This window comes from Lepidochelys kempii, chromosome 5, assembly GCF_965140285.1.
Source record: "Lepidochelys kempii isolate rLepKem1 chromosome 5, rLepKem1.hap1, whole genome shotgun sequence".
In the NCBI taxonomy this organism is placed as follows: Eukaryota; Metazoa; Chordata; order Testudines; family Cheloniidae; genus Lepidochelys; species Lepidochelys kempii.
In genome coordinates this window covers 50,662,208-50,689,263 of record NC_136384.1, presented here as the reverse complement: position 1 = coordinate 50,689,263, position 27,056 = coordinate 50,662,208, and the positions used below count along the sequence as shown (strand labels likewise).

Below are 27,056 nucleotides of genomic sequence, written 5' to 3'. Positions count from 1 at the left end.
GTAATTCCCTTGAAGTTGGTGGCATTAAAGTAGGGTGACCAGATGTCCCGATTTTATAGGGACAGTCACGATTTTTGGGTATTTTTCTTATATGGGCTCCTATTATCCTCCCCACCCCCTGTCCCGATTTTTCACACTTGCTGTCTGGTCACCCTAACTGGTAGTTTTATACCTGTATAAATGAGATCAGACTCTAGCTCTTGTATCACTGGAACAGAGAGAAGGGCTTGAAATATCCACATGTTAGCTTACATGAAGTACAGGAAAAGTGGTCACATTTAAGAGTATGTACGGGAGAAGGATGACGGTCCAGTGATTTGGACATTGACTTGGGAGATGTGGGGTCAAGTCCCTTCTCTGCCACAGATTTAGTGTGTGTATACTGATATAGGTTCTTTGGTATCCTACAGCCACTCGCATGGATGCAGTTATACTGGTGTAAAGTTGCCATAGATTGGTATGGCTTATCCCCTTTCCAAACAGGAATAAGTTATGCTAGTATAAGCACCCATATGACACTGGGGGTGAGGGTCAGTGGGTGTTGTACCACTCTAACTATATATAAAGAGAGTTCAAATTATACAACTGTTGTGTGTAGACAAAGAGTCTCTCTGTGCAGGGTGGATAACTACATTAAAGACAATCAGATGCTCAGCTGCTATAATAGTGCAGGCCATATAAAATCAGTGGCTAAAGCAGAAGACTGCGAGTCTGGGATCACATGGAATTCCTATATGACCTTAGGAAAGTCATTAAACTTCCTTGTGCCTCAACTCCCGCTCTGCAAAATGGATGTAATAAAAATTCTCTATCCTGAAGGGCTGTTGAGAGGTTTAAACTTAAAATGCATAACATGAATGTGTTTAGCATTTAAGGCTGGGATTTTCAAAAGCATTCTCTGTTAGCCTAACTCTTAACCTGGAATGAGTTTACATAAGCAGAGATGTATTTGCAAAGTCTACATGCCAGCGGTGGGGGGAACCTTGGAAAGAATTCAAGTTTAACCAAAAATTGCCCATGAAAAACCTTGTGTGGAAATAGTGTGTTTTATGTCTTGGAAACGATTTGCTGTAAATCCAAAGGGCATTACAGAACACAAATACTGTAACAAGCCTTGTTGTTACTACTCATTTGACTGCTCTGTAACCTCATGCGCTCTCTGCTCCTCAGGAGCAAGCTGCTATCTCAGCATTTTCTGCAGCTGTAGTGAGTCAGTGTTTCTGGCTTGTTCCCTCTCTGAGCTCAACAAGAGTCTCTCCCTGCACAGCATAGCACCCTATCACTGGCTGTAGTGTTCAGGCAAATTATGGATTGATTTAATTTTCATTTCCCTCTTTGACTGCAGCTGCACTAATGACAAATGCAGGCATCCTTAACACAAAAGGAAGAAGTAAGGCTTTTATGGTTACTGTTTAAAAATCTGTCTGGGTCTATATTCCACTTTACTACATCATGGGAAAACTACCTCGACAACTGCATTATTGTAATGGCTTGCATCATTTCTGTGTGTGCATACATTATTCTCTCCATGAAATCTCATTTTCTCAGCCCACAGCTGAGAGAACTCTGCTTTCATTGTCTCAGCATTTTGCAGGACGGAACCCTTAGTCATTAACAAAGCTTAGCCAAACAAAGTGGAAAAACAAAATTATTTTGTTATATTTATTATTTAATATTTGTATATATACTACTTTAGGTACACATTAGTGCTTTACAGAGAGAATAAACTCCAGGGTCCCTGCCCCAAGGAAATTACAATCTAGGCTAAATATGAAAGAACACAAGGAAGCAGGGCAAAAGAGGGATGTATCCATGTCTATTATTCTGGGTCTCACTGTCAGGCTCTCTAAGTTAGAGGTGCATGTTACAGTTGTGTAATATGGAAGATGGGAGAGATCCCAGAGGACTGGAAAAGGGGAAAATATAGTGCCCATCTATAAAAAGGGAAATAAGGATGACCTAGCGAATTACAGACCAGTCACCTTAAGTTCAGTACCTGGAAAGATCATGAAACAAATAATTAAGCAATTTGCAAACACCTAGAAGATAATAAAGTGACAAGTAGCAGACAGCATGGATTTGTCGAGAACAAATCATGTCAAAGCAACCTAATAGCTTTCTTTGACAGGGTAACAAGCCTGGTGGATAGGGGGGAAGAGGTAGACATGTTATATCTTGACTTTAGTAAGGCTTTTGATACTGTCTCGCATGACATTCATAAACCACCTAGGGAAATACAATCTAGATGGAGCTACTAGATGGTGGTTGAAAAACCATTCCCAGAGAGTAGTTAACAGTGGTTCACAGTCAACCTGGAAGAGCATAGTGAGTGGGGTCCCGCAGAGATCAATTCTGGGTCTAGTTCTGTTCAATATCTTCATCAGTGATTTAGATCATGGTATAGAGAGTACACTTATAAAATTTGTGGATGATACCAAGCTGAGAGGGGTTGCAAGTGCTTTGGAGGGTAGGATTAAAATTCAAAATGATCTGGACAGACTGGAGAAATCATCTGAAATAAATAGGATGAAATTCAATAAGGACAAATGCAAAACACTCCGCTTAGAAAGGAACAATCAATTGCACACATACAAAATGGGAAATGACTACCTAGGAAGGATTACTGGAGAAAGGGATCTGGGGGGTCATAGTGGCTCACAAGCTAAATATGAGTCAACAGTGTAACACTATCGCAAAAAAAGCGAACATCATTCTGGGATGTATTAGCAGGAGTGTTGTAAGCAAGACACGAGAAGTAATTCTTCCACTCTACTCCACACCGATTAGGCCTCAGTTGTAGTATTGTGTCCAGTTCTGGATGCCAAATTTCAGAAAAGAGGTGGAGAAATTGGAGTAAGTCCAGAGAAGAGCAACAAAAATGATTAAAGGTCTAGGAAACATGACCTAAAATGGAAGACTGAACACTACAGTGCTAATAAGCGATGGTCACATAAACACTACCCTATACTGGAAACCTACTGACCACTTTACTTACCTACATGCCTCCAGCTTTCATCCAGACCACACCACATGTTCCACTGTCTACAGCCAAGCTCTAAGATACAACCGCATTTGCTCCAACTCCTCAGACAAACACCTACAAGATCTCTATCAAGAGTTCTTACAACTTCAGTACCCACCTGCTGAAGTGAAGAAACAGACTGACAGTACCCAGAAGTCACCTACTACAGGACAGGCCCAACAAAGAAAGTAACAGAACACCACTAGCCGTCACCTTCAGCCCCCAACTAAAACCTCTCCAGCGCACCATCAAAGATTTACAACCTATCCTGAAGGATGACCCAACACTCTCACAGATCTTGGGAGACAGGCCAGTCCTCGCTTACAGACAGCCCCTCAACCTGAAGCAAGTGCTCACCAGCAACCACACAACAAAAACACTAACCCAGGAACCTATCCTTGCAACAAAGCCCATTGCCAACCGTGTCCACATATCTATTTAGGGGACACCATCATAGGACCTAATCACATCAGCCACACTATCAGAGGCTTGTTCACCTGGACATCTACCAATGTGATTTATGCCATCATGTGCCAGCAATGCCCCTCTGCCATGTACATTGGCCAAACCAGGCAATCTCTACGCAAAAAAATAAATGGAAACAAGTCAGACGTCAAGAATTATAACATTCAAAAACCAGTCTGAGAACACATCAACCTCCCTGGACACTCAATTACAGACCTAAAAGTAACAAATATTCAACAAAAAAAACTTCAAAAACAGACTCCAACGAGAAACAGCAGAACTGGAATTAATCTGCAAACTGGACACCATTGAATTAGGCTTGAATAAAGACTGGGAGTGAATGAGTCACTACTCTAATTAAAAACTATTTCCCCATGCTAATTTTCTCCCTACAGTTACTCACATCTTCGTGTCAACTGTTTGAAATGAGCCATCCTGATTATTATTACAAAAGCTTTTTTTCTTCTGCTGATAATAGCCCACCTTAATCAATTGGTCTTGTTAAGAGTTGGTTACAGCAACCCCCATTTTTTCATGTTCTCTGTCTATCTTCCTACTGTATTTTCCATTGCATGCATCTGATGAAGTGGGCTTTAGCCCATGAAAGCTTATGCTCAAATAAATTTGTTAGTCTCTAAGGTGCCACAAGGACTCCTCGCTCTTTCTGCTGATACAGACTAACACGGCTACCACTCTGAAACCTGAAAAAAATGGGTTTGTTTAGTCTGGAGAAGAGAAGACTGAGAGGGGACATAACAGTTTTCAAGTACATAAAAAGTTGTTACAAGGAGAAGGGAGACAATTGTTCTCCTTCACCATTGAGGATAGGACAAGAAACAATGGGCTTAAATTGTAGCCAGGATGGTTTAGGTTGAACATTAGGAAAAACTTCCTATCAGGGTGGTTAAGCACTGGAATAAATTGACTAGGGAGGTTGTGGAATCTCCATGACTGGAATAGGTTAGACAAACACCTGTCAGGCATGCACTAGATACTACTTAGTCCTGCCATGAGTGCAGGGGACTGAACTAGAAGACCTCTCAAGGTCCTTTCCAGCCCTATGATTCTGTGTCTGCTGGGTGAGAGTTCGTTAGAAGAACACTTTCCGGAATGGCAAGCAGCATTGTGCCAGTGCCACCCTGAACTAACAGCTCTACTGTGTTGTTCCACATAACCAAGTGGACCCTATATTAACTTTCTCAAACAATAAATTGATAAAAGACCTAGAAGAGATGAAGCAGCAATCACAGGAATTAAAGGACTAATCAGTGGTGTTACTTATTTTATTGTCAAAATGAGCCTGAACCTAAACTTGAGATCCAAACATCTATGAATTCTCGGGCTGCACACTATTTTAGGTTTGCAGGGAAGCAGTTTGCTCTCTGTGAGTCTGCCTTTGTGTCTGGCCAAACTGGGCTTGGTATAGGATCAACTGGAGAGAAGAAAAATGGTTTGTACTTCCCCAGTCTCCAGGGCCACTTTCAATTGCCCACAACGTCTGCTGTGGCAGACCCTGACCACCAGAGCACAGCACATTCCAGTCACATCCCTTATATTGGAGATTGTGGAGGATGGGGTGAATTGTAGACCTGTCACCTGGGAATTCCTTTACACTAGGGGAATCCCCAGTTGCATATAGTATGCAAGGACATAATGTTCAATGAAAGCAAGCGTGCCCTAGGAAACAAGCATGTCTTGGATGCAGTTTGGTAAACTCAGCTCTGGCTGGTGTAGGCAAACATAATTCCCCTAATATACTTGCTCAGTCCTAGTTTGACACCCATCTAATGAATGTTTTGTGGAGGTTTATGTGTGTGGTGGTGGTGGTGATGACGGTGGTGTGTGTTTTTGCAAACCAGCAGCAACTGTCTCTTCTGGAGTGGGTGCCAGCAGATCTATTTGGGCTAGGTTAGAAAGAGAAACTTTGAAAAAATTCTGATTTGGAGGTGTGTGTGTGTGTGGGAATCCCAATCTTCTTAATAAAACATTAATCTGCCTGCATTTAATACTTAGTGTGCAAACAATTCCTGTGAATTAACAGCAACGGTTCACAGCTAATGCTGAATAACTGCCTTATGAGACTGCCATTTATTTTCTTAATGAGAGAGGAATCTTGAAGTTGATTCTGATGGCTATCAATGGTTTTGTGTGGATAGGCATATCTATCTTTTGCTAATTAAAAACAGTAAACAGTTCTGATAAATTATAGCAATACAAAAATTAACTAACTTAAAGGGGAAAATAATATTCAGGTTTGAAATATTAGTGGTTAGAGAGAGAACCACATGGAAAAATTCCTCTGTTGGAAGCAATAAACTGAAGTAAGACCATACTTACTATCTGAAGACACTGACAGAATCTTATAATTATAAACAAATGTGAATTATAAGCAGGGATGGGCTCAAGTTGCAAAACTTGGATCTACACTTCAAATCTAGGCTCTTAGGCCATTCCTTAATAAAGACACAATTCTGATCTGGTTCTAGGTTTGGATTTTATGGGGTGGGGAGAAAAGGCAAGCCCCCAGAACAACAGATTCTCTGGCCCTGCCCTTGCTCTCCTCCCCAGCTGCTGTGGGTTCTGCACTGCACAGGGGTTTACATCCCTGTTGCCATCCGCTGTGAGGGAAGTGGATAGAATTTGCCTCTTTGTAAATTATGGTGTATAATATGAGGAATTCTTGTTTATGTTCACTTTTATATTCTATTTGCCTCGGGGGGGGGAATAAATTGTTTTTAAAAAATTCTAATAAAAGCCCAATTCATAGATGAGTTCTTTTGAATCCAGTGACCGCCATATAGAAGTAAGGATTTGCAGGAGCAGGCCTGAATATGGTAAATAATTTCATTTACAGATCAATGGCCAAAAAAACCAGTCTCTGCAATGGCTTTACAACAATCTCTGCAATTTGTGACACTAAATGTTACCCACAGCTCTGGTAAGAACACAACACAATTAAAAAAAAAACAAAACAACAAAACCTGCATAAGATTTAGTTAAATGTGTAAGAAATGTCTTGTACTTGCCTGTCCTCCTTTCTATGTTTAAAAAAAATTTTTTTTCAAAATCAAATGGCTCTGCTATTGTTTCTTCTGACTGAGTCACTGTGGACCCATTCCTGGGATCCTTCACCTGGCAAAATTCCCAGTGGGGTTCAACAGTGTTTGATTTAGTTCGGACTGCAGGTTGCTGGGGTAGAGTGTGGGGGAATTATTCTGTCAGTCAGCATGAGTAACAGTACTGGATGCTCTGCCTGTACTAATGCTCAATTAGATTTCATTGAATCTCCAGCATGCCAGACCATAGCCTAGGTGATAAAGGCTGCTAAGAATAAAAGCGACACTGATTTTAATTCAGCATTTTCACTTGCTAACATTTTTTTGTATTTAGAGATATGTACTGATCATGTGAACTGCAAAGGAAAGGATGGAATGAGGCTTCCAAGCAATTATACCCCTCATTAAAGAGCAAGGCACATTTGCCAAACCACATGTGAAATTATCAGGACCAAAGACTTAAAGGAAAAAAAATGAAATATGTAACCATTCTTGCCTATGGCATCACTGAAAAGCAAAACTGTCATTCTGATGTGTAAAGAATAAATAACCGGCTTTGACAATTTTGATTAAAGCTCTCCCCTTAGAGCAGAAGGTAGAGCTCCTGCACTTGAAACCAGAGATCTCCCCCTCCCCGCCCTGCTTATGCTCTCAAGTCACCTGGGAAGCACAATTCCTTTCATGGGCCTTTCATGTTATTGCAATCTTCCATGATATCTGACCACCGTGAAATTTCACTGTGTAAAATTTTATTGCAGGAATCTTGTATGATAAACTGCAGAATCATAGGGGCAACTAAATGCTATCTGTGTTGGTATCTGTGGGGCCTAGAGTTCAAAATAATAAATCCATTCCCCATTATATATGCTGCTAGAGAGGAAATGTATGTGACCAGCTGTCACTGACAAAATATCCTGCAACAAGTTTAATGCAGCAAAATGCCTCATAATGAGAACTTGCCATGACCAGATGTCCACAGTGGCAATTCTGTAATAGCAGCTACCCAGCAAGAGGACAAGGACCAAAATGGAGGTCTGTTCTTGATGTACTGGGGGTGGGGGCAAATCCTTTGTTTCTAAATTAGAAAACACTGAAACGCATCATTAAATTTTAACACTATAGTCCCATAAAAAGGAAAGAGCTAAAGGAAATTGGACAAGTGATTAATGTAGGTTTGGCACATTTCAATTGTATTAAACCAGCGAGATGGCTGGTGAGCATACCATGTTCAGCCAGTGCTAGTTGGATTAACTTGCCAACACAGACTTTGTATAGTACCTGCAACAATAGTGTGGCATGGATGATGTTGCCAAGGGAGGAAGCAATACTGATAGATGTCCTGAGCATGCAGATTGTGTGGTTTCCTTTTATGTTGCAAGATTTCCTGCCTTCTCTTGGGGAAGAAGGGGGAGCGGGTGGCTGTCTCTCTCCAGTTCTGAAAGGAAAATATATTGATTGTTGGAGTATCACATTTGAGAGATCTGCCTTTTCCAGTTAATGCAACTCAAATCTGAACCTGGGATATTTATGATGGCTTTTTAGATTAAGATGTGTCTGCCCAGAAGTGCATGGTCAATGCGATGACCAAAAAAAAGGGAGAAAACAATTTCAGCTGCAATGCAAGGGCCGAGAAATAAATTTTAGAGCTGGAGCCTGGTTTCATTATATGGTAGGTTTGGCTATTAAATACACTGATCAGAGAGATAAAATTTTCTTAGAGAAGCAAACGGTTTCTTTTTAATTTTAAACAACTTTATTTACATTAATCTTGCCACTTAAAACTGATAAGAGAATTCAAAGACTTGTATACAGTGTACAATTAACCTATGAAATTTGCTCCCAAAAGATATTATTGAGCTCAATAACTTGGTTGAATTCAATATGATTAAGCACTTATACATGTAATACATGCAGTTATACATTTTTATCCAAATATAAGTGATATAAATACTTCAGGGTATAGAATCCTGGAAGTGTAGTGCTGGAAGGGAACTTGAGAAGTCATTAAATCCAGCCCTCTGTCCTGTCACAGGACCAAGGAAACCTAGACTATCTCTGACAGGTGTTTGTCCAACCTGTTCTTAAAATCCTCCAATGATGGGGATTCCACATCCTACTTACAATGCCTATTCCAGAGCTTAAAGATGGAAAGATTCCCACTCCCCCATTATCTAACCTAAATTCTCCTTGCTGCAGATTAAGCCTGTTTATAGTTTCCCAGGTTCTCTTTGTTCCCCTTTTTAAAGATAGGTACTACATTTGCCCTTCTCCAGTTCTCTGGGACCTCACCTACCTCCATGAGTTCTCGAAGATAGTTGCTAATGTTAATGGTTCTGAGATTGCTTCAGCTAGTTCCTTAAGTACCCTAGAATGAATTTCATCAGGCCCTGCTGACTTGAATACATCTAATTTATCTGAATATTCTTCAATCTTCTTTCCCTGTTTTGACTTGTGTTCCTTCCCCTTGTTGTCAATATTGTGTTGAGTATATGGTCACCATTAATCTTTTTAGTGAAGACTGAAGCAAAATATGCCCTAAAAACCTCAGCCTTCTTGATGTCATCAGTTATTATCTCTCATTTCCTGCTTAGTAGGGGATCTACACTTTCCTTCATCTTTTTCTTGCTCCTAATGTATTTAAAAGGCAATAAGCAGAGATTCTTTATGTCCCTTACTAGGTGTAATTCATTTTGTGCCTTAACCTTTCTAATTTTGTCCCTACATGCTTATGCCATTCTCCTGCACTTATCCTTCTCAATTTTCTCCATGTTCCCATTTTTTGTAGGGTTCCTTTTTGATTTTTTCAGATCATTAAAGTGTTCCTGATGCAGCCATATTGGCGTTTTACTAGTCATCTTCTCTTTCCTTCACATTGGGATAGTTTGCAGTTATGCCTTTAATATTCTCTCCTTCAGAAACTGCCAGCTCTCCTGACCTCTTTCATCACTTATATATGCCTAATTTGCATGTACAACTGTGTGAACAAATGCAGGCAAGCAGTTACTGTGCAAGCTCACTTTTACAAAGGAACCATTAGCCTCTCTTTCTGAAATTTCACCCTTTCACACACTTTTAATAACTGAAGGTGCTTTTAGTTATGTATATGAGTATTTTTAATGTGATTTTTAACTGACTGTCGTTTCAGGGTGCTCAGATGCAGTACTACAATGATGGGTGTAGTACAAAAATCTGACAGATTTCCGTGAAACAATGAGGGAGAAGCAAAATTGTGTTGATTTTTTTTTTTTAACCTCACTTAATCTGTTACGAAACAGATACTGGACCCAGTCCTGTAATTCAGTGGGGCTCAAGGTGAGCATAGGGTTCTACACATGACGATACAATTAGGATCACGTCCTGTGTGAGCAGTATAGATGGGGGGTGGGGAACTGTTTTTATGAGAAAAGAAATCAAGAAGCATGTGCAATGGACATAATGACATCCCTTTTCAAATTACCTTGTTTTACCTTTTTAAAATTTTGGTTAAACTTTAAAATTTGCTTGGTGGTTCAGGAGCAAAGGCTCAGAGTAAGCTTTCTAATCTCCTGCATTTCTTATTTTCTATAATTTTTTTCTTTTAAATAACCCTGTACAAAGGATTACAAAGCAACTGAGCACTTTCTACTGATGCCAAACCCACGTGATTCAACCCTTTCTACTGACAGTCTGCAGACAAATGCATTCATTCTCAGTAAAGGTCATAAGTTAAAAGGAAACAGGAGGGCTATAAAATACAAGGTACAGTATCTGAACCTCTGTGACAGAGACAATATAGAACACATATTGGTAAAGTAATGTAAATACTGGAAGCAAGCCCAGATAACAAAGCTTAAAAAAAGCAGCTTTTCAACTAACACCTCTGAAGAACCATGAGAAAGACCTTAAGCCTGTCAGTCTCTGTTGTATCACAGTGGTTTGAAACCATAATGGCAGAAGTTCTTACTTAGAAGGGACATCTTTCATCTATGTGCCTTCCAGGGACAACTAAAAGCACCATGCTTCCCCACATCCCCTCCCCTCACAGAGACTTTGAACAGTAAGACAACTCAGATGGGAAGCAAAAATATCTTTGTAAAATCCAGGGTGAGTTGAGGTGACATAACAGGTGATGAGTGGGAGAGGCTTTCAAGCTAGTTACTGTAGAACTGGCTCCAATCCTGATTATTGGAGCTTGCTATGACTGGCATTTTCTCAATTTTAGTCTAGAGCAGGGGTGGGCAAACTTTTTGGCCCCAGGGCCACATCCGGGTGGGGAAATTGCTTGCAGGGGGCCATGAATGTAGAGCTGGGGCAGCGGGTTGGGGTACAGGAGGGAGGCGTGCAGTGTGTGATGTGCAGGAAGCAGCTCAGGGCTAGGGGTTGGGGCAGTGGAGGGGTGCGGGGTAAACGAGGGGGCTCAGGGAAGAGGTTTGGGGTGCAGGAGGGGGTGCACAGTGTGGGAGGGGGCTCAGGGCAGTGGTTCAGGGAGGGGTGCGGAGTGTGAGAGTTGGCTCAGGGCATGGGGTTGGGGTGCAGGAGGGGTGCAGGGTGCGTCAGGGGGTTGGGATGCAGGCAGGGGGCTCAGGACAGGGAGTTGGGGGGTGGGGTGCAGGAGGGGTTCAGGGTCCGGCCTGATGCTGCTTACCTGGAGTGGCTCCGGTGTGGCAGTGGTGTGCACTGGGGCCAAGGCAAGCTCCCTGCCTGCCCTGCCCTGCCCTGCCCCCGGAAGCGGCCAGCACCACGTCCCTGTGACACCTGGGATAGGGGGGGCAGAGGGCTCCGCACAAAGCTCCCGTTGGCCGTGGTTCCCCATCCCGCTTCTGGGGGTGGCAATCCTGCAGGCTGGATCCAAAGCCCTGAGGGGCCAGATCCTGCCCACGGGCCGTAGTTTGTCCACCCCTGGTCTAGATGTTCTCTGCTTTTTATCAAGCAGGGAGTCTTGCATGGTGCTGCAAATATTTGATCAGTTTTATGACCCAAATAGAATTGTTTTGATAGAAAAATGTTACTATCTTTCTCTTCTGGCTTTCCAAAAATACTAGTTTTGTCCAGTGCCTTTCAGTTGGGTTAGCAGTAGTTTGTATTTCCTTCAAAAATATCTTAACTTTGAAATGTTAGCCTCACTATCTCAATGCTTAAATTATAGTCTGACTTCAGCAAGGGAGATTCATTTAAAGTGCATATTTTGAAATAAATATGATGGCAGTCCTTCCCTCTCTCTTCGTTTGCACACTTCTGCCTGGGAACTGAAATCTGCTATCATCAAAGGTCAAATCATCAGTGAGCTTCAAAGTGCTCTTTGATTTCATATGTGCATATGTTGTGTCTGCATCAATTTGCACATGTAAAGCTTAGCCTTTATCTGTATGAGCATGAAAGCAGAATAGTAGGGTTGTAACAACTTCCTAAGTTGCACATACAAATACTCTTTGCATATAGAAATACAGGTTGCACACAGTTTCATTCGTGATTTTGGTGGTGTGGGTTTAGAGGCTACAGCTGAAAATATGTCCTTAAATATTTAGATCTGTAGAAGCAGCTGACACTGCACAGGATTCACGGTTTATGCCTGATAAAAGTTAAATTAAGAGAGTTTCCAGTGAGAGGCATTAAAAACTCAACACCTTCCACAGATACTATTGTATCTTGTATACTAGTGTAAGAGATACCACTGTTACTGTAGGTTCAGGGGCAGCGAATGCTGAGTTTGTAATGCCACTCTGTGTAGAAAGAAAAGATTTTAGTGTCAGGCTTAGAAAATGCTACTTCCTGGGCCAAGTGGGAGGTATCAACAGTAATTGAAGAGAATGAATGTTTTGTGACAGTATAAATAAAGTCAGGAAATCTGTCATCCCGTCTCCCCCCAAGGCCCTGCCCCTTCACCACTCCTTCTCCAAGGCCCCACCCCTGCTTACTTCATCCCCCTCTCCCTCCGTCACTCACTCTCCCCCACACTCGCTCATTTTCACAGGGCTGCGGTGTGGAAGGGTGTAGGGGCTCTGGGGTGGGGCCAGAAATGAGGGGTTCAGGGTGCAGGAGAAGGCTCTGAGCTGGGGCAGGGCATTGGGGTTCAGGGGGAGTGAGGGCTCCAGCTCCGGGTGTGGGCTCCTCTGAGATCCACACAAATCTGCCAGAGGCCTCATGCCCCCACAATTCTTTCTGGATTCCTGGAGCTCTCTTCCATTGACTCTCAAAGCAGGGGTTCCTTGGTATGGAGGGTGAGACATTCTGTACCTTGGGGTAGCACCCATACCCTCCATATTCCTCATCTGTATATAATTGTGATATTACATATAAAGTAGGGCTATTGATTAATTGCAGTTAACTCATGTGATTAACAAAAACATTAACTGTGATTAAAAAAATTAATTGCAATTAATCGCACTGTTAAACAATAGAATACCAATTGAAATTTGTTAAATATTTTTGGATGTTTTTCTACATTTTCAAATATATTCATTTCTATTAAACACAGAATACAAAGTGTATAGTGCTCACTTTATATTATTTTTTATTACAGGTATTTGCACTGTAAAAAGGATAAACAAAAGAAATAGTATTTTTCAGTTCACCTCATACAAGTACTGTAGTGCAATCTCTATCATGAAAGTGTAACTTACAAATGTAGATTTTTGTTGTTGTTACATAACTGCACTCAAAAACAAAACAACGTAAAACTTTTGAGCCTACAAGTCCACTCAGTCCTACTTCTTGTTCAGCCAATTACTAAGACAAACAAGTTTGTCTTTGCTTCCATGCTGATGATGTTCATTAAAAAAATAGTTCATTAATTAAATTTGTGACTGAACTCCTTGGGGGAGAATTGTATGTCCCCTGCTCTGTTTTATCTACATTCTGCCATATATTTCATGTTATAGAAGTCTTGGATGATGATCCAGCACATGTTGTTTGATTTACAAACTCTGTCGCTGCAGATTTTGCAAAATGCAAAGAAGGTACCAATGTGAGATTTCTAAAAATAGCTACAGCACTTGACCCAAAGTTTAAGAATCTGAAGTGCTGCCCAAAATCTGAGAGGGATGAGGTGTGGAGCATGCTTTCAGAAGTCTTAAAAGAGCAACACTCAGATGCAGAAACTACAGAACCCGAACCATGAAAAAGGAAAATCAACCTTCTCCTGGTGGCATCTGACTCAGATGATGAAAATGAACATGCATCGGTCCGCACTGCTTTGCATCGCTATTGAGCAGAACCCGCAATCAGCATGGATGTATATCCTCTGGAATGGTGGTTGAAGCGTGAAGGGACATATAACTCTTTAGTGCATCTGGCACGTAAATATATTGTGACGCCGGCTACAACATTGCCAAGCGAACTCCTGTTCTCACTTTCAGGTGACATTGTAAACAAGAAGTGGGCAGCATTATCTCCTGCAAATGGAACCAAACTTGTTTGTCTGCGCGATTGGCTGAAGTAGGACTGAGTGGACTTGTAGGCTGTAAAGTTTTATATTGTTTTATTTTTGAATGCAGGGTTTTTTTGTACATAATTCGACATTTGTAAGTTCAACTTCCATGATAAAGAGATTGCACTACAGTACATATATTAGCTGAATTGAAAATACTATTTCTTTTGTTTTTTACAGTGCAAGTATTTGTAATAAAAATAAATATAAAGTGAGCACTGTCACTTTGTAGTCTGTGTTGTAATTGAAATCAATATATTTGAAAATGTAGAAAACATCCAAAAATATTTAAATAAATGGTATTCTATTATTAACAGTGAGATTAATCGCTTGACACCTTACAAGGCATTTTTTATATTAGGGCTATCAGGGAAAAGGTTATGATCTGCTGAAAGTCATTTCTCTATCATATATGCAGTGGTGAGCTAGAGCCGGTTTGCACCGGTTCGCTAGAACCGGTTGTTAAATTTAGAAGCCCTTTTAGAACCTGTTGTTCCGCGAGGGACAACCGGTTCTAAAAGGGCTTCTAAATTTAACCGGCCAAGAGTGGTGCCTTAGGCGCTGACTCCATGGGTGCTCCAGCCCTGGAGCACCCAAGAGGAAAATTTGGTGGGTGCAGAGCACCCATCGGCAGCTCCCCGCCCCACCCCCAGTCCTAGCTCACCTCCACTCTGCCTCTGCCTCCTCCCCTGAACGCGCCACCCTGCTCTGCTTCTCTGCCACCCCAGGCTTCCCGCGAATCAGCTGTTCGCGCGGGAAGCTGGGGCAGGCTGAGATGCAGGCTGCGGCTTCCTGGTCAGGCCCAGGGAGGCGGAGGTGAGCTGGGGTGGGGGAGGCCCAAGGAGGGCTGCCCGCGCCGTAGCAGATAACCTGGCAGGGGGGGGCACAGGGGAACTGCTCCCTGCCCCAGCTCACCTCAGCCACCCTTGGCCTGAGCAGAAAGCCGCCACCTGCTTCTCTGCCCTCCCCGGCTTCCCGCCGAACAGCTGATTCGTAGGAAGCCGGGGGAGGGCGTGGAGAAGCAGAGTGGGGTGGTGCGTTTAGGGGAGGAGGAGGAGCGGAGGTGAGCTCGGGCCAGGCGCAGGGTGGGGAGCTGCCGGTGGGTGCTCTGCACCCACCAAATTTTCCCCGTGGGTGCTCCAGCCCCGGAGCACCCAGGGAGTTGGCACCTAAGGTGCCACTTTTGATGTGATCAGTGGGAGAGCAGCTGCTCCCCCTAATCCCCCCCAGCTATGCACCCCCGCCCCTAGGAGCCAGAGGGACCTGCCGGATGCTTCCTGGGAGCTGCGCCAGGTAAGCATCTCCGGGACTCCTCTCCTCGCACCCTGGCAGGTGCCTTTGGCTCTTAGGGGTGGGGTGGGCACCCACTACGGTGGCCCACGAGACCCTCCTGCCTGGTTCTGGGGGCAGTCAGGGGATAGGGCAGGGGTCCTGGGGGTGGGGGGGCCTCAAGGAACACGGGGAGGGGGGTTGGATGGGGCAGAAATCCCGGGGGATGGGGGTGGGCAACAACCCCCTTATGGGGTGAGGAGGGAACCCGTTGTTAAGATTTTGGCAGCTCATCACTGCATATATGTATATCATTAATGCATATTAGGTTATGAGAATTGTGTTGTATAGTTGTCACTAAAACATGCTGTAAGTTGGGGAATCAGCCAGATATTAGCTCCCCAGAGGCAACAACAAGGAAAGTAACCAACACCCAGGCGCGGTGTCAAACGACCCATCAACAACCATTGTCCAGCAAGGGAGCTACAATTCAATGACTCACCTGTATGAGACTTAGCAATGCCCCCCAGACATGCCTGGACTTGTGTTTTTCAAGCACATGGACTGAGGGTATAAAACTGAACACAGGGGGCCCAGGCTTGGCCTTTCTCCTTCACCCACCTACGCTGCAAGCAACAAGGACACTCTGAAGACTCCAACTAAGGGGACTGGCCCAGATTTCAAGGGTGAAATCCCACTGGGGTGAGAAAAACTGCTTAATCTAGATGTTGCCCAGTCTAATAGGGTTGAGAGATAAGACTGCATGCTTATATTTTATTTTATTTTGGTAACTAACTCTGACTTTTTGCCTATCACTTAATATCACTTAAAATCTATCTTTTGTAGTCAATAAATTTGTTTTTACTGTTTATCTTCACCTGTGAGTTTGTATGAAGTGTGTGGCAAATCTGCTCAGGTTTTGCAAAGGCTGGTGTATATCCGCTTTCCATTGATGAAGTGGTAAACCAATTAATAAATTTGCACTGCTTGTCTTGAGCAGTGCAAGATGGTATATTCCTGAGGTACAGTGCTGGGAGCTGGGAGAATTTGGCTCTGGTGCCTTTCCCTGTGTGATTCAATGGCTCTGGGAGCATTCATGCAATATGGTTGGGTATGGGTCTCCACATGCAGTAGTACTGAGTGATAACGGCACCTGGAAGGGTTTGTTGTTGGTCACTAGCAAGGCATTGCAAAAGACAGCCCAGGCTGGGGAGAGTTAAGGGGACACAGTGGTCCCACAGTCCCAGGCTGCACCCCGGGGATCTTGTCACAGAGCGTTATTGTGGAAAAGACAATACATCCTGAGACTGTCTATCCTTCTAGCTGATTATGCTTATAGTAAATTCACAAACTATGGGGCAACATGGGCTCTGACTTATGCCAGGTGGAACCCCACTGACATCAAAGGGGTGGTGTGGGGTGTAAAGTAAGGGCAGGATTTGGTGTCCCTATTATCTAAACAAAAAAAAGGGAGAAAAATTTGACCTCGGAAATAGTGTTTAGACATATCTGGCTTATATAATTTTGCACTACAGCACTAGTTGATGCCAAAGTGATCTCTTGTTTCTTATAAAAAAATTCTGGGCTAACACACTGGAAATGGATTGTTTCATTTCACAAACCCTTGAAGTCAACTGAGTTCCACCAGAGTAAAACTGGTATACATGAGAGGAGGCGGTGAGTGGCCCGAAGGAGCCGGAAACTGAGGGGCTTGGATAGAGTAGGAGGAGGAGATGAGAGAAAAGATGGAGGTAGGAATGGGCTTACACAATAGCTTCACGGTGAGAATGAGGCATGTCTGGGAATCCCTATATTATATATAGGTTTGAATATGTGATTATTTATATTACCATATCGCCCTAATCCTACAAACACTTATGCATGTACTTAAAGTTAAACATGTGCTAAGTGTCTGCTGGACTGGGACCCAACTATGTATCTGCCCTGAAGGAGAAATCTTCCTAGCCATTCATATTTCAGAGCTGAAAAGATGTTTCTATCTATTTGAATAAGAAGACTCCTTACAAAAGATCAGAAGGCAGTATCTGATTGAGGGAGTGGGGGTGGGGCTGGATTGCATTTATAATAGAAAAAGCAATTCCTTTCCAGGTCTCTCCATCTGTAACAAGCTTTAGATACAATCCTTGCAGACCGATCATTCTGAATCCTTGTCAGAAGATTTGAAACAGGAGCTGTACCCATAACTGGGTGTTAATTAAAAAAAATTAGCCAAAATCTTCTGTTAAGCAATAACTTTCACGTGCAATGTTAAAAGGAGCTAGTCAATATATTTGTTTTTCTTTTTGATATACAGCTACATAAGCAACTCATCCATGAAATATATTAAGGCTTGCTAATTTTCAATCAGTTCTTGGAAAAAGATATTTTCCCCATAGAGAAGATGCTGCTGTTAATAATAATAATTAATAATAAATAATTAAAAATGGATAATAGTTAATAAGTAATGAGTCAAATACATAATTCTTAAGTGGATTTTTACATAGTTTATAGTATGAAAAACTCTCAGTGGAGTCAGGAAAACCAAATAAGATCCTTAGGATTTGACAATCATATAATATATTGATATAGCACTTTTCATCCTAAAGGATCCTAAAACACTTGGAGAAAAGTATATAGTGATATAGTTTGGCACCACTGAAATTCAGCCATCTTCATAGTGGAGGGAGGGAGGGAACCACCATCATGCAGGAGAGTGACATTTTGAACAAGCAAATCAGGAAAATCCTTCCTCTCTTGAAAAGTGCAATGCTATCTTTAATGTGCATTAAATGATGAGGCAGGTGGTGAGCTACTCTATGTACACAGCTGATCTATGCAAACACATTCTCCTATTATTGCTACCTTGTTCTCCCTCTCGCCCATCTGTTTGTTTCATCCACCTGCTGTATTTTGTCATGTCCATGATTTTTAGTTGGCTGGGGCAGTCACTGTCATTTTACTGCATGTTTCTGCAGCACCTAGCACAAGGGAACTGATTGGTGCAGGTGGATGTTAATGTAATACAAATAATTCATACCCTATTTTTTAAGATCCCATCTGCAAACTGAATGGGATCTAAATGATCAAGCTCAAAACAAAAAGTTATTTTCAGTTAAAAGCTCTTCATTTTGCTAATGGTGACCAGCAAAGGGGGGGAAATGGGCCTGTTACCTGTATTGCTTTTTCTTATTTTTTTACATTAAAAATTCATGTCTTGTCTATCCTGGCAGAATTTATGGATGACTGGAGAACTAATAAGTGAGGTTATAAAACCTCCTTCATTGTGAGGGGATGCAATTTTTACTCAGGCTGTTTCAAACACTTTGGGATAGATAGTCTCCTGTGTCTGAGCTGTGTTTGGAGAAGACTCTGTAGTGGAGTCTTTCCATTGATTTCACTGGGAGTTGGATCAGGGCCCATGTGAGTCAAATCTCAGTTAAATCTCATCTGCAGCTTCAGGGCCTCCACTGGCCTGATCTACACAGCCATGGTCGTTACACTCTCTCCCATACAGGCCTTGTCCAAACCAGCCTTTCTTCTCTGAAAATTCCCACTGTTGCTAACACTGATGCAGCTTCACTCTAGAATGGACAAAGAGCCAGTGGCTACTAGCACTCTGTCATTCTGGTGTCTTGACTTGGCCTAAACAGGGCTTGATGGTAGGTGGTAAAGATGTCAGCAGTCACTGGTGTCTTGCCTATTATATTAGTGTTGCCTTCATTGGAGCGGTAATGGTGTTAGTGATGGTGAGACGTTTTAGGGGGAAAGCAGCTGGTCTAGACGCAGCCCAAGGGGCTACTACTTGGAAGTGTCTGCAAGCTGGAGACTTCAGCTTTATGGGTCATTCCAAGTCTGCGTCCTTCCCAGGACCAGAGTTACATAGCCAGCAATCGGCTCATGGGAATGACATCTGCAGGCTCTGTATTTCCTTGTACGTTGTAATACTGTCCAGGGGTCTGATTCTTCCATGGCTAAAAGTGTCATGGCCAGGAAATCAACTTAAAAAGGGTCATAGGGGGCTGAGCTCCATTACTGAGGTGAATTTGGGTGAAGAGGGGGAATTATTGGGTCACAAATCACATATAAGCCCCAAACTACACATAATAGGAGAGTGGTAAATGAGCTCCCCATTCTGACTTGGGGATCAGCATCCACAGTGGTGATTTGGGATATAAGGGTCTCCTATTTCTTTTTCTCTAGCAATCAGAGGTAGGAAACCACCACTCTTACTAAGATTAAGGATAGGAAAACTGCTTTTCTCTGTCCTCCTCTCCTCTACACTACCCTATTACCCAGAACTTCAGAAGATTATTTTTAGTCTTTTATTTTTTGCTGACTGGGCTGTCTGTGCCTCACCTGGTGCTGTGAAAGGAGGCTCCAGCCCTAGGGTTCTGCTAACTCCTGTAGGCTGCACAGTCCAACTATGGGGAAAGCACAAGACCAAGAACAGATAGATATCGTACATGGCCAGTGGGAGGGTTCACTCACATGAGCGTCTCAACCCTTGATCAGCTCCACAGCTCCTAAGCATGGAGACTTGACTTTTCTTTTTTCTTTTCTTTTTTAGCCTTGCCCACAGGGCAGACCTTTCCTCTGGACCATTCCAGTGATGTGGAGGCTGATCACCCAGAATCTTGCTTTGCAGCCAGTATACTGTATCTGACCTTCCTGCGCCCTGCAGAACAAACACCATGTGTATGCTTTCAGCAAGATTGAGCTGAAACATGGTCACTGATACTCTTTTTGAAAACTGCAGAATAAAATGTGTACAATATGTTAGATATCTGAGCACAAGGAGAAAAGCATGTGCAAATACACATCCTGTTTGTCATTATCTTTAGAACCCACAACAGGATTATTAGTTCACTATGTACAAGATCCTGGCAAAGTGTATTGTCCCAACATTTTAAAAAATGTACTGTAGCTTTTGAGATGATATGTGGGTCTCTGTGGATTTTACAGCAGTTCTATCGAGCACTAACTATTTAAAAGGTGTATAGGGCATAGGTTCATTTTCAACTTAGTATAATATCTCAAACTGTATTGATTGCATCTCCATTTACAGTGGGCCAAATACTGATCTCATTTGTACCAGTGTGGACCCAAAATAACACTGACTTTACTCCGTTGACTAGTGTACATGACCAGTAGTGGAATCTGGCATATCCTCACCACACAGGAAGTTGTCTGGTTTTTGTTTGGAGTCTATGCTTGGATGAGGAGGAAATGGAATGTTCTGTGCATAGTTATGTCTTACATCTCACTATACCAAAATAAGCCACCCAAAAACCTGAACAACCAAGGTGTGTTTTCATCCACATTAAGGCAATATTATGGGGTCTGGTCTCAGGGAGGTGGATTACCTACGCCAACAGGAGAACTCCTTACATCAGCATAGATAGTGTCTACACTGAAGTGCTGCAGCAGGGTGGCCGCTCTGGTGTAGCACTTTAGACATACTAAGTCCTAAACAGGGCTTAAAAAAGAGGACGTCATTGTGAAGGTATCTGTTACCTTCATTTTGTTTCTCTTCTGTGTACCCTTATTGTATTCTCGTGCCCCTACTGTCACCTGTGGGAGCAGAGACCGCCGGGGGCCATTTGGGATCTGGGGCAAAAATTGGGGATTGGTCCTGCTTTGAGCAGGGGGTTGGACTAGATGACCTCCTGAGGTCCCTTCCAACCCTGATATTCTATGATCTATAAACCATTTTACTTTTGACCAGTACCCAGGCTCTCACTGATGTTAGCGGCTACTGACAATAAGACAATGGTAATGTTCTTCTGGAAAGAAAAAAGAACACTCTATAATTTTGTTCTTTATTCTGATCTACAGGTAAATGCAAAACGTAATTTTTTTCCACAAAACTAACTTGATCTGAAGGGACAGTTTGAAAAAACAAAAGCGTGAGACAACTTTTTTGTTTGTTTGTTTGTTTTTTTTGGCCCATAATCTTTGATAGAAACTTTTTACCACTTTATCCCAGCACCATGACCACACTAACTGCAGTCCTTGTGGATTAATTACTGGAATGATGGAAAGCATATGTGCATAAATGCAGTGTTAGAGCAAACAGTAAATGTTTTTTGGAGCTAAGCTTTACTGTTTTGTACCTTTTTCTTGAACAGGTGCCATCAGAAAGTTTTTGACGTCTTTCTTATCTCCACGTAAATACCATTCTCCTTTACAGGATGGCAGAATAAACTATCCCTCTCTAAAACCAGCACAAGAAAATTATTTATGTGTAGACCCTTGTGTGCTCCAGATTTTTTTATTGCATTTCCAAATGAGACTGGAACATGAACCATGGTGAACATGAATATGTCTGGGTTTTAGAGAGAGATCCTGGTGCAGGAGGTTACTTTCTCTGGAGTGGAACCGTTTGGACAGAATAAGAAAACATATTATTAAACTGTCTGTGCTACTAGGTGGTTGTTCTATGAGAAAAACATAACTGTGGTACATAAGGAAGCGATACAAGAAAAAAACTTATATCAGAAAACCCATTCTTATCATTCAAAATGAAAATTGAAAATGACCAGAAAATAAGCTCTCATGAGTTCTGTGAGTTATTTGTTTGGTATAACTGATAAGTGGTGCACATTGTACTGTCTAGATGTGTGTTAGACTGTGCTAAATGACATACAGAAATGCAACTAAAACAGCAATGCAAAGGATGTAGTCCTCTCTTACAAGATATGATGCGGGGGAGGATTAGAAGGGAAGAGTATAAGGCAGACGTATGGAAGTGTTCCCTTACAGGACATAACCCTAGATTGTATGCATATGCCTGGAGGGTATAAAAAATCAAAATCGCATGGAATGACATGCTACAGTCATCAGAAATCCTGACATCATTCCTCTGGGATATCATTAAATTGACTCAGGAAAAGATCAAAATGGTCTATATAGTCATTTCAAGGGTCTTGCTGATATATAACCAACCCTTTCCTCCCCAAAAAAAGTCACCACCACCCCAAATTAGGGGGAAGCTGTCAAAAAATGACCTTCTGCATCTTGACAGTTAATCCATATTAAAGTTCTTATCTTCATGAAACCTGAACTTTTAGTTACATTATTTATTTTTCTGATAAATGATTACTGTGGTGTACACAGATTGAGGAGTGTAAACATCTTCGGCCTCATGCAACCCCACTGACTTCAATAGTGTTGGATAGGTGGATCAGAGGGAAGAATTGAACTCATTGGAATTATTCTGGTGTAAAACTGGTGTAAGCAAGAGGAAAATTATGCCCACAGCATATGTCTTGTTTGGTATATTTGAAAGTATAATATGGGCAGAAGAGAAAGGGGAATACTTTTTTCGGTATTCATGCTGACATTATATTGTCTGACCTCTAGTGGCAGCATCAGAAGGTAAATTATTGAATGATTCCATTGGATCTGATGTTAGTTTGACTAGTTATCTTTGACCTGGAAGTATATAGAAGTGTCTAATGTGTATTACATTGAAAAAAGGAAGTTAATTAACTAATTAAAATGGTTTGATTTTTAATCTCATGAGAATGCTTTTAGTTTATGACCTTATAGCTCTAAAGATAAGAGCACTAGTGGCCCAGTTCTGTTTTCATTTTCCCCAGTGAAAACAGAGTAATCCTTCTCATTACGATGAAATACCCTGATTCACACTGGCAGAACTGAGGACCAAATTCTGTCTTATCTGTACTTCTGTGCCTACCTCACTTTGCAAGAACTGTATTCCAAATACTCAGAACTGTTTTTTTCCCATAGCCAAGATTCAGTTTGCCAAACTGGATGATATGCATTGATCAGAAAAGAAGAATTGGTAACTAAATCAATCTAGGATCTAAAGGTCCAAGTTAAAGATGTTGTCAATACTTCACTGGGTATAAAAGTGACAATAACAAAAGAAAAGAGAAGCTATATAACTCCTGCCATTATATCTGAACTGGAGAATAAGAATAATGGGGCAAAATTCTGGCCTTGCTTACCTATTGACGTAATGCGGACATCGGGGGTAACTGAAGTCAGAATTTGGCCTAAAATGCATGACTCTTGTGTTTAGTTGGTGTATGTTTTTCAGAGAGAGGAAGGGTGAGTTGACTTTAGTGGCATTCTGCACTTTAGAAGATTGGACCCTTTGAATGTAATTCATGCCTTTTGAATTTTGTATTTTTAATAGTCACTTCTTCTGGTATATAAAGCTATGTAATTTCAAAGCTGTTGTCTAGGTATCTTCTCTTTATCTAAACAGTAGGGCCCATGCTCATCTTCAGGGCACTCCATGAGAATTAGTTCAAAATGGATGATAATACAGAGTGACTCATACACACTGTGCACCCTCATGGAGGCTTTATATTTATTCTTTCTTTCCTAACTGCTTTATTCCAAAATGAGCCATTTAGACTGAAAGCTATTAGCTATGGAAAAATATAACATTCAGTTTCTAGTTCTCATGGACTAACATAATGGTATGGTATTGGGATTTATTTCCAATACTGCCTGGGAGTTTAAATATGCCAATAAACTATTTTAAATAAAAGTTTAAAATAAACCATGAAAAACATTCTATGTGAAGAACAAACTAGGAACAAGCATTTAGGTTTTGGAAAATGCTGTTTTGATACAACCTGCATTTGGAATTTGAACTACCAGACCAGCATCTCTCTGAAGGATTTGTGATTTTGATGTGAGGCTTGCTTTGATTTTTCAGGGTGCTGAAATGTATTAGTAATAAACTTGTCTGCTAGTTAGTGCCAGGGAGCTGTCTGCTTCTTTTTGAGCTTGCTGGAAAAGCCCCGGGCCAAATTCTGCCCTCGATAGCTGGAGTAACTCCAGTATTTTCAAAAAGGAAAATTCAGATTGATTTTAATCTTGTAACTTTTAACATTCTCCCCTTTATTGTTCTCCTCAGAAGGCCACCTACTTAATTAGATTTTAAAAGTTCTCAATGACCGTTTTTCCTCTGCAGGAAAACTACCATGGATGTGGTAGTTCTCGTCTAACAGTTACAGCCAGTCAGCGTGTGCTGCACCAGCAGTAAGATTATCCAGCCTCACTACGAGCAGCCAGACACTCAAATATGCTCAGAAGCAAACCAAAGCTACAGAAGCAGTAGCAGCCCATTTCAATCACAATCATATTTACTATTCATATGGCATCCTTTGTCTTAAAAATGCTTTATGAACGTTAACAAAGTGTTAACAGCACTAAAAACAATCACATTGGGAAAGCCCAAATATAGTGTTCAAGACATTCCTTAGCTTTCAGAAGAGAAGACCTGCAAGTCATGATGTGATTCGTTACATTGTATACCAATGCCTAGTTTATTAGGCATTTTATTGTCACCGAGGATCCACATAAGCCCACATGCAGTGTCACCCAAAGTATCCCAACAGCCCATTCTGTGGGGGTGTGAGCTAATGTGTGACCTCCTTGCTGGGGGGAATTTTATCTTTGAGTGGTATGCAGTGATACCAATGTGGGTTGAGAGATTGTATGTTGGAGGCAGGGAAGAGGCTGCCTAAATGCTACTGACTGCTAATGTTTTTAAAGTACAGCAGAACTGAAAAGCTATGTTCCTCTGTATTGCACTCAAGAGAGAGGCTGCAACTTGACTCCTAGCTTCAGATATCAGACTAAAAAGGAAAACTGACATTAATTACTGGGCAATGTATGACTTCTGGGCATGCCTAGTGGGGGTTGGTTTTTTCCAAGGCAGGGTTTCTGTCCTTAGGAGGAAATTAAGTTGTGCTGCATCATTGTGCCTGCAATATGCAGTGGCACAAATATCTGTTGTGTGAGAGCCTTCAGCAGCAGCCCAATATTGCTCTAGCACAAATGTTAAGACTGAATACTGAGAGTTAAAGGAGGATAAGATGGAAAATTCAAGAAATTGGGTGAAAATACTGTACTATAAACTATTTTGGCTTCCAAAAATACAACTGTAGTTAGCAAATATCAATATATATTTTTATAAGCTACATGATAAGAAAATAGCAAGTGATTTTACTTTGTCATGCATAAGAGAAATGTGATGGAGAAAGATGGCATTTCTGAGTTCCAAGTGTTGCTGGTACAGCTAAAATGTATGGATGGTGATAGAGATGCACAGGAAATCTCAAGAAGTGCTGTTGTCTGCGACAAGAAACCTTTCTCGCTTGCATTTCTGAGATTACTTTTCATGTAGCCTAGCTGATTGTAGGTTTTGCTTTATCATTATTGCTGAGCCTCCAGCTGGATGGAATCCTAGAGTTAAAAGCCTGAAACTTCCAGAGAGAGAGAGTTTTTTTGGCTGCAGTTGCTAATGGTATAGATCCTTACAGGACAGCTTGCTTCTGGGTAATCTAACTGGAAACTTCCTCAGAGTCTAGTGTTACAGACAGTATTTATCTCTTCCAAACACCTGCAGGGCTCAGATTTTACTTTAGCTATTATGTGCATCATGCCACAAAAGAGAGTTGCACAATGGAAAAATCTTTTTGTTTCCTTTTCTTCACCTCCCCCAACTATTTTTTACTGGAAACTTCAATAAGCAGCACTTTTTTTATTATTATTATCATCACGAAGGGGTTCTTTGAGATGGAGTTATAAATGAGAAGTAAATGTATATTCAGACACGCTTTTCATTTTAATATTTACATAGTAAATTTTCAGATAGCTGTTATGATAAAATCAGAATCAGCTTTGCCTGAATGTTTATGTCACAAATTTGATTTAAATGACAGGTTAACATATTATGTATATGTTTGCAGTTCTCTCTGTACAATACTTATCTATTTTTACCGTAGCCCAATTATTGATCACCGATACAATCCTTTTTTGCTTACACTCTAGAAGTATTTTAATAAAGATTAGGGCAGTAAGTGCTTGATCCAAAAATACAATAAAAGCAAACTTTCAGATCAGATGTTCACAGGTTAGAAATCAAAGGTAGAAATCTGCTTCTATCTCAGATTTGCCTATAAAGCTATCTATATTCCCTCTTACAAGATCATATGAGAAAACCTCTTATATTAGGATTCAGCAAAAGCCTGGCCACAATGAGTTGCCTCACCAAGCCAGCCTATCAAAAATACTGTTACATTTGGGCATTTCCTTTTGTTTTACAGTGACTTACTGATTCTCAGAAACCTTTGTCTTTTTTTTTTTTTTGCTTCAGATTATTATTTTTACAGATACTGTCCCAAGAATCATCTATCAAGGGATACCCAGTGGGTTGACCATGGCAACATTATTTCTGAGTCACTAATGCCTTTGGTCCTCTGCACTTGTAAGGTTTTCATCAATAACGCACAAAAATAATGTATCCATAATCAATTCTTGGGATTCTTTGCTCATGCAAAAGAGTTATTAAAAATGCATTTAACCTTTAAGATGCTGTTGTTTTATGCATGTAATTAGCTGTTTAAAACAAAATGTGCATCTTGAGTTCAGCCAACCATTATACGCTCATTAGTCAAGATTTTATAGCATGCTTTACAGAATATCAAAATAAAAGTCTAGTCATTGGTGTTTGGGGGGCAAAACCTACCCTGTTCTACCCTGCTGTGAAGGGGCTCACACCCAGCAGAGTGGCACAGTTCAGCTGCATGGGAGGGAGGTGGGAAGGAATTGATGGCACCTGGGGGTCTCATGCAAGTGTTCCATGTCCCTTGCATGCCATAGGTGTTCCCCACACATTCTCTCTGCATTCCAGTATGCTAGGAGAGCCATGTGAGTAGAAGAGGAGCGGGAATGGGGCCAGTGAATTCACAAGTACATGGATCCATCAGGTACTCTCTTGAACAACCTGCAAGCGATGTAATCAACTGAGTAACCCTCAAGCTGCAGTAGCAGCTGTGGACCATGACTGGGA

At 41.5% G+C, this 27,056-nt stretch overlaps 1 long non-coding RNA gene across 1 annotated transcript in view; it reads right to left on the bottom strand.

The window, feature by feature from the left end:
* LOC140911389 (uncharacterized) overlaps positions 1–27,056 on the bottom strand; it is a 96,694-nt gene that overhangs the window by 48,195 nt on the left and 21,443 nt on the right. The window contains exon 2 of the long non-coding RNA XR_012158932.1: positions 7,822–7,978. This is a non-coding gene — a long non-coding RNA (uncharacterized LOC140911389). The remainder of the gene's footprint in view (positions 1–7,821; positions 7,979–27,056) is intronic.